Genomic DNA, 8925 nt, shown 5'->3' on the forward strand with positions numbered 1-8925 from the left:
GCAGATCAATGACTTTCCTCTCTTTGAAGTCTCCTCCTCAAATCTGAGGGATCGTTAAGAAATGAAAAGGAGAAACTGACAGTTAAAGAGCAACTTCTCAAAGATCAAAGGGAACATTTAAACCTGTGCAGAGTTTCTACAGAGATTTGATAAGATAGAGACAAAAACCAACTCAGAAAAGCCTGGATTAGAGTCTAGAAGCTGAGCTTTTTAAAACTGTGTTTTAAATCACATTTAAAGGGTTACTGTAACATCCAGAACAGTAATCACAGCCCAAAACACAAAAAAGAGGAGTTTGATCAAATAAAATATGATCAAATAAAGTAGCTCATTAAAGGAAAAATACAAAAAGTGCTCACCGTCTGTGTAAAGTCTGAATATTATAGAGGACGACAAAATGCTATAAAATAATAAGGGCTCTGGTATTTCAACTGGAGGAAGGTTAGAAATATAGCTTTAATATGCAGCTTGTGTTTATATCAGGGGAGCAGATTTAATTGGTCCGTTCACAGAAAGCTGGATTTGTTGGCTCCTCTGTGTTTTCTTCATTAAGTGAGCAGATAAAGTTCTGCAGATGACCCTCGCGTGGCTTTGGACGTGAAACTCAAGCTGTGAAGACACAAGCCTGAGCAGCAACGTGCAGTTCCTCTAATGTCCACTGGAGGCAGGCAGAGGGATAACACGACCCTAACGAAGTCAGGGCTCCAGTTGTGCTGGACGACGTGCTACCTTTACTGTGACATTTGCATCTCTGATGGTAAAAGCTGGAGAAAGGAACGAGCTTGGTCTGAAGCATCAGGAGAACGGCAGAGGTCACACAGGGTTTAGGCAGCATCCGCCCCAACAACTGGCGTTTCTCGTGATTCAGCGCGTGCAGATGAATGATAGTGGGTGCGCAGGCCCCGCGGTCGTGGACCTGATCTTATTTTGTCGTGCGGGTTTTAATTTGCCTTGCAGCTTCCTTTCCCCTCTGTGCCTGCTGACTGCTTTACGTCTGCCTCGTCGCTCTCAGCGTGAATCAGCAAATCGTGGTGATGCCCAGACTGCTCTCCGAGCTGGGCTCCAGACACCCAGCCCCTCCCTCCCCGCTTCGCTGTCTGGTTCTGGCTGCTGGTCAGTGAGCGCGGCGGGGGTTCACTCGCAGGGCTTTCTGGGCACGTTTCATTCCTCATCTGTCGTCTCCTCCCTGCGCCTGCAGTGCTGCTGCCCAGTGCTCCTCTGGGCTGGATCTGTTCATGTTTTGGGGATGTGTGTCAGCACTCTGCAGCTCTGCACAGGTTCACTGGCTGCGTCTTTTTATCAGCTGCTTTCAGGGTTCCTTCAGTTTTACGACGCCTCACTCGGTCTGTTTTTGGAGGGTTTTCAACGCTGGTCAGCAGTAAAAGGCAAACAGCAACGAGACAGCAAAGCTCATTGCAAAGTTCCTCTTGGCATCTTCTCCACGAGTCACAGACAGAGAGCGGAGCTCGGTCGGGCTGCAGGCCCGGGTACTGGCAGGGGGGCATAGTACCATCTTTGAACCCACGGTGACCTGCTGCTGCACTTTAATGAAATAAAAATAATTCCCAGATAAAGAATAAGACGCAGTGGCGATTCATACCGCACCAAAGAATGACGTGAAAGATTTCTATAACTTCATTTCTTATAGTTTAAGCCCAAAGGGACATCTTTGAATAGTTCCACCATTCTGACTCCGCATAAGATCACAGTGGGCTGTGTGTGCAGCTTCAGTTTTATTCATGTAGCACCAAATCCCAACAACGTCCGTGTGCTTTATGTTGTTAGACGCTACAGTGTTAAAGAGTCCAGCAATCAGACGATGCCCTCTCCGCAGCGCTGGGTGACAGCGGGAAGGAAAAACTCCCGTTTAACAGGAAGAACTATCCAGGAGAAGCGAGGGGCAGCCATCTGCGATCAGCCCGGGGAAAGAAGAATACAACGTCCTGACATGTACATGTTACATTTTATTAAACAAATAAGACCTGGAGTTTCAGGGGGAGGAGCTGTGTTAATAAAGGTTAAATAAAAATAATCAGCAGTGGAGTATGAACAGCTGGACAGAGGAAACAGGTGAAGGCGGAGAGGAAATGCCCAGGAAAGTTTCAGAAAATGTGTCCACGAGCTGTTCACCTTCTTTAAAGATGCTGTGATGAGGCATAAAAGGATGAGAGCCTCGGTCTGGAACCCGGCGACGACCCGAATCATCTGAGGACAGGAGACAGAACGAGGGGGGGTAAGAGTGACGCTGGTTATTTATCGATGAGGACAGCAGAGGATCGCTCCCCTCTGTCTGTCTGCTCGGATCAGCTGATCGTAGCGAGGGCGTTTGGGATCGTTATCAGAAACTGTTCAGAGCTCAGTCTGTTGTTCTGCTGCTGTCTGAGTCTCTGCTCCGTGGATGACTCATCATAGAGAGTTTGGAAATACTGAGTCTGTGTGTCTGACGTTTACATGTAAGCGCCTTTTTTCATTTTTAGAAGAAACTCTGGAAGGAAATCACAGTAAAAGACTTCTGTGCTGCTTTAGCGTGTTCACACAGTTACCTGGACCCCGTCTTTAACGTGCTATTATTTGTAACTGCAGTGATGACATTTTTATCAACGTAGAAAACATTTCTAATTAATGAATTATAAATGTGCCCCCCTGGTGGCTCATGGAGGTACTGCAAGTAGCACAACCGGTCTGTCATGAGAACTTAGAGCAAATCAAAAACAAGGAAACATTTTTTACATTTTCAAATAAAACCTTTTATCGTAAATGTATGACGTTTACCTCCAACGAAACTGCAGCAAATTTCTGAAAAATGAGTTAAAGTGGAATTTGGATTAAATTGTCCTTAAATAAGAGAACAACAAACTGTCCCATCCAAGAGGGTGGAGCTGAAGTTTAAAGTACCTGTTAAACTGTTAAACTAGCTGGCTCGACGTGTTCATGTGGTGTTAGCTTACTGTGTTACTTTCTGCTTGGCACTTTAAAATCAAGCCTGAGTTTAGTTGTTTTAAACTGTGATTTGACTCTTTGGAACAAAACGAAACTGTGCAGCTCAAAAGTTTTATTCTTCCTCCTGTTTGCATTTGATTTCATGGATGTTGCACCAACAGAGGGTCTCTCTCTGTTATTTTTCAGCGTACTTACATCATGACGACTCTGAGTGATTGTTCACAGACGCTGCAGTTCACCGTTGTGACCAGCAGGCGGCGGCGCAGACAGACGGCTGGTAAAAACCATTATGTAACGTCTGTGTTTTCCTCTTTTATGTTTTCACCGACTTATCTGTCATTCAGCATCCATCTCTCTCTCCCTCTCAGCACACCAGTCTTTCTTAACGTGGCTCGCCCTTTCTCTCTGCTGCCACCTTACACCTGTTTCCGCCTTAAATGTAACGTATATGATTTAAAATAACCCTCGAGAGACTTCTGGCTCTCTTCTCTTTGTCTCACAGACACACACTCGCTAGACAGTCATTAGACAACTGTCCGACCTTCACAGCACAGTGCTGCATACCCCACAGGACACACACACACACACACACACACACACACACACACACACACACACACACACACACACACACACACCTGAGGCCGTACAGAAGTCTTTCTCTGAATAATGTGATCTCTCTTCAGGCACGCTTGATTTAACTCAGCTCTTTCTTCTGCAGAGACCTCAGAGAGATCCGCCCGTCTTTACTCCGTCCAATGAATGAAATGTGCCCCCAGCTTTCCACGGAGCTGAGCGCTGAACTCTGCTTCTAGCAAGGATGAAGAAGAAAGAGACACAGGGGCTGGATGGGACAGTGCTGGTTGTGAATAAGTCTTTTCAGTCTGACATGACTGTAAAGTAATCGTCAGATTTCAAAGCTCTGACACTTCCTGAACTTTCAAAGACGTTGACCTCTAACGGCACCGTGGAGCCTGGATCAGGTCTGACTGCCCTCAGGGCCAAACTGGAAGAGGGCCTAGACTCTGATGTTGGTCCATCCATCCATCCATCCATCCATCCATCCATCCAGGTTCAGGTTCCAGGGCCAGCAGTCTAAGTAAAGACCTCCAGACCTCCCTCTCCCAACCAGCTGCTTCAGCTGTTCCAAGCCATCTAAAAGGGCTGCACATCCTGGTTCTGGTCAATGTTTAGCGTGTGCCCTCTGAGTTGAACGTCCCTGAGGTGAACCATGAACCATTGGAAGGTGGAGGAGTGGGTTTACTCTCAAGTCCTCCTGAATGAGGGAGCTATCTGTAACAGGAAGTCCTTTAGTGGAAGCTGATTTCTGCCACATTCTTTTAGTCACTCAAAGTGATGATCAAAGGTGAGCAGTGAAATGCGGGTTGACTGCCCTCTCACTAATGCAGTCTGTCAGTCTCCCTCCTTCCCTCCCTCTTGAATAAGACGCTGAGATACTTAAACCCTTCCACATTCTTAATCTGGAGTTAGGACTCCATCGTTTTCCTACTGAGAACAAAGGTCTTAGACCTGGACATGCTACTTCTCACCTCTGCAGCATCAGGTCATCAATCAACCACGTGTGGCTGCTGCTCTCTATGGAGATGATTCCTCATGGTAAAACAAATAAAGGCACGCTGGTGTCTGCACAGATCCTCAGGCTAAAGGTCTGATAACACAGATTAACATCACTGGGACCCAAGCAGAGACCAGTGGACTCACGGACATGGGAAGAATAATTCCTGTTTTACACCCATCAGAAATTGAGAGCGTGAATGTAGCCTAGATTTCAGCTAACGTGCAGAAACAGTTTTACTCTGGATCTGTGGTCCCAGGGTTGTTTGTGTTACTCGTCTCTCAGTGATTCCTGAGATCAGGGACAAAACAGGTTTTAATTTTCTAAAATATATTTTGTGATTTTTCAAAAACATATTTATATATAATTGTTACACAAAGTTGTGGCTGTCTCACCATGTTTTGGTCTCCCAGGTGTAACATTTTTTAATCATTTGTGTTTTTGCTGGAGAAGTGCAAGGTTTTTTCAAAGAAATGCAAAAATATATATTTTAAATTAGGTTGTTTCAGCTATTTTGACTATTAGCAGCTTCTCTATTCTGTTTATGCACATGTGTTTTCAAAGTAATTACCACATTTAAAAGTAAGATTGTTTTGGCTTTTTATTATTAGAGTTACAGTCATACATATTTTCAGAAGCTTGTATTTAATCTCTATAAGAAACAATCATATTAAGCAGAATGCAAATTACACATTTATTGAGGAAATTGCTTATTTTTATTGGGAGATCATGAGGGAGGAAAATATATGTCTCGGTTCTCCAAAAGAGAAAAATAAACCAAAACTCCATATTATGGAGTTGACAAGGTGCTGACGGTGGTGACACACGAGTAGAAAATGGTAAATGGCCTCTATTTATATAGCCTTTATAGGACCCCAAAGCGCTTTACACATCCAGTCACACACACATCCACACACACATCCACACACTGGTAAAAGCTACATTGTAGCCACAGCCACCCTGGGCTGCACTGACAGAGGCGACAAGATATAAAACAAGATATTATTTCTTTCAAAATGACCATTAAACCTTAGCAACCTTTGTAATATCACAAGACGCATCATAACAATTCTGTTTTTGCACATGGCAAGTTCTATATCTTAATAGTTCGCCAGCCAGTAGCTGCCTGCTCCTGATTCCTAAAGTTCTCTGTGGTTGTGTTTAGACGCTGCTGGACTTTCTCTCCTTTTGTCTCTGCTTGTTTCCAAAACCTTCTCTTCTGACTTTTTTCTCTTCCTTTCAGATCACTGATGTTCTTTATTTTTCCCTCTTTCACTCTATTTCTCCATCTTTCCCTTTATGAGAAACTCTTTCTTCAACTCAGGCTGGCTGTTAATGTTTTCTCTCCTTCTTTTTTGATCATCCCAGTTCCTTCTCTTTCGTTCCTCTGACAGCTTCCCCTTTGCTATTCTAGCCTGAAATGTACCATTTTGTAATTACTATAATTTTTCTGAACCTTATGCTTTTTCACAGATTATCATGTTCCACCTGAACATGATACACCAGCTCTGCTATCACTTCCAACATAAATGGAGACAGAAAACTAAACAGCAGTGACGTTTGTCAGGTTACTGAAGTTGGGCTAGCTGGTATAAAATGATGTGCTACGTGATCGCTAGCGACACAGCTATGTTAGCATATGGAAGAAATATAGTATCATCAGAATTCAAGTATTTTTAGACATTGAATTTATGACACTGAATTTTTATCCTCCAAATTTCCCTGCAAAAATATTCACCTGCAAAAATTCACCTGCAAAAAATTCACCTGAAAAAAATTCACCTGCAAAAGTGATGAACTTTAATGACCCAAGCCAGAGCAATCAGCACCAGATCGAGTCGAGTGGCTCTCGGCCAATTAAATTACGCTGTTTGATCACATGACACCGTTAGCCAGCAGTGTGTCTCCTAAAAGAGAGCTGTTTAGAGGTGAGTGATTAAGTTTTTCTCCTAAATAGAGATCATTACAGAACGCCTAGTCCTACTTAAAATCCCATTTATTTTATCATCTACTCGAACTAAGGAAAACGTTTGACTAACTCAAAGACAATTTCCACGCCTCCCCTGCCTGACTGCAGAGGCAGTTTTGAATTTAGGAGCAGCAAGATGGAAGCGGCAAACCCTGGCGATTCTCCGGTAAGTATATTGTTTTTTATCTTCAAGTTTGTCTTTTGAAACCTTAATTTTATTTAAATCCGTTGCTCACGTATAAAGTACACAGACGGGGTCTTTGCTCAACTCGTCTGAGGCGTGTCTCACTAAGCGCTACATGCTAGCATCCTGCTAACCGAGCTACCCTTTACATGCTGTGCTTTAGAAAATAGGATACTCGTTAAAAAATACTCCGCAGATATTGATAGATAGACGAACACTGCAAATATAATGTTGGAAAAGAGAACGGCCTTTGGTGAAGGGGTAAAATACACCATGAATAAAGCCATAGATTGAATGGCTGCCATGGTTGCAGAACGGCCTGATTTAATGACAAGAATGGGGAAGAGTGAGGTGAAGTGAACCAAAGCCACAAAACACGGTCAGACAAGGCGGCAAAAGGGCAGTGATCTGTCCGTCAGTATGAAGTTGGTGTGTGCTTTGGTGAACAAAAACTCCAGACTGGTAGCAGGAAGGTGGGAGACTCGTGTTTCACTGGAATAGTGGTGAATTAAAACATCCTTTGTTGGGGACATTTAGGTGTAAATGCATCCATACAGGCAAGACAGAGGCAGACCAGACAGTGAAGAAAACAAGGCAAACATTAGAAATATTAAAACGGAAATATAGGATTAATATAACATACAATTGGGGAAAATGTAAGGAACACAATGTAAATGATATTGTAAAGTCATTAAAACAGCATACTCTGATTAAAAGAAACAGATAATTGGGTAGGAGGATGATGATGATGATAATAATAATAATAATAATAATAATAATAATAATAATAATAATAATAATGTTAAAGAACATGTACAAGATGGGTATGTATACTTGTAGCCAGAACTTAACAACTACAAAGTTGTAGCATGCCAGACCATCTTGATTGAATGTAACTTCGCTCCACACAAGTTTTATGGTAGACATATTCATATTGGTATCTAATAAATGATTAATTCTTAGATTTTATCAAACGTTAATTTATAAATTGTTTCTGTCTTTATGTGTTTGTTTCAGATTATGCAAGATGTAATTATTCAGTCAGCAAGACACTTGCTGCAGTTACTGACATCATCCAACTGAACTGCTGCTGTGATGAATCAGAATACAAGGTTTACTTTAGCAAGACTTGTGAGTTAATGCTACATTTAACTAAATTGTTATATATTTTGTGTCCAATATTGTCTCCATATGATTTTGTTTTTTGCAACATCTTGCAGAGAACAGAGTCAAGGTACCAGCTTGGTCAACCCTAAAAGACCATCTGTTCATCAAGAAATGACCAGGTGAAAAAGTCATAAACTAAACACTCTGCATGAGCATGGAATTTAGGATGCAACTTTATATCTTACCTGCTCTACACTCAGGGCTTGAATTACAACAACAGTCAATCACATTAAAAAAAATATACTTTTGGTAGTTCTGTGTGTCTCTCTCCTCCAAACCCAGATGGCTGCTGGTACTGAACCGGGTTCTGGTTCTGCTGGAGGTTTCTTCTTGTTAAAGGGGAGTTTTTCCTCTGCACTGTCACTTCATGCTGCTCAGTGTGAGGGATTGTTGAGGTTGAGTCCATATGTCCTGCGAACAACTGCTGGGCAATGACACCATGCAATCTTCTGGGATTCCTTGGATAGAAAACCTGTGAGCTGCACTTGTCCTTGGTCTTCACAGCTCACCTTTTTACTGTTTATTGAATCAAAATTCTCCAGTGACATGGATTCGACATTGTAACTGATGTGATGTTCTATAAAGTGGTTTTAATAAAAAAAGGCAAAAATTAATTTGTTTCTTTATTCAATTTTTGAACAGTGATACTCATTCAGTAAATGCAAATTATTTACACGGCAGTGCACTATAGGCATAAATCTAGACCCCTAGATAAAACATGATGGCATTATAGCAGTGACAACTCCTCCACAGTAGCAGGTGGGATTTTTCTTTTTTGAGGACGGCTCCTTTTACCCGTCACTACAGATGGTCTGTTCGAATCAAGAGCCTTTTTTTGGGCAGCTGAAGAGGAGAAGTCTATCTTATGGCCAACCTCTGACTGTATCTTGGTCATATTACCCAGCAAAACCCAGTATGCAGGTTCATCTGTAACAGTCCTTGTGCCACAGATCACTGTTGCTTCTACATTAAACAGAAGAGCAGTGACGTGGGTGCAGGTCTCCGTGACTCCGGCCTTACAGCTGCAGTGGGCGGCTTCAACCTTCCCTGTGATGCTCACAGTGACCCATGGCTGCAATGCTGGTTCAT

General features: G+C 42.6%; 1 protein-coding gene across 5 annotated transcripts in view; it reads left to right on the forward strand.

Annotated features, from left to right (window-relative positions):
• Positions 1–8419, forward strand: part of clip3 (CAP-GLY domain containing linker protein 3) — a 38185-nt gene extending 29766 nt beyond the window's left edge. The window contains exons 15-20 of one of the 5 annotated variants that reach the window (XR_013972543.1): positions 3127–3217; positions 3662–6444; positions 6539–6651; positions 7687–7800; positions 7890–7955; positions 8119–8419. The gene's annotated coding sequence lies outside the window, so the exon portion shown is untranslated. The other 4 variants (XR_013972544.1, XR_013972547.1, XR_013972545.1 and 1 more) reach the window with 4 other exon arrangements.
• The last annotated feature ends 506 nt before the right edge of the window (positions 8420–8925 follow it).

Source organism: Rhamphochromis sp. 'chilingali' (genome assembly GCF_963969265.1).
Source record: "Rhamphochromis sp. 'chilingali' genome assembly, chromosome: 8".
In the NCBI taxonomy this organism is placed as follows: domain Eukaryota; kingdom Metazoa; phylum Chordata; class Actinopteri; order Cichliformes; family Cichlidae; genus Rhamphochromis; species Rhamphochromis sp. 'chilingali'.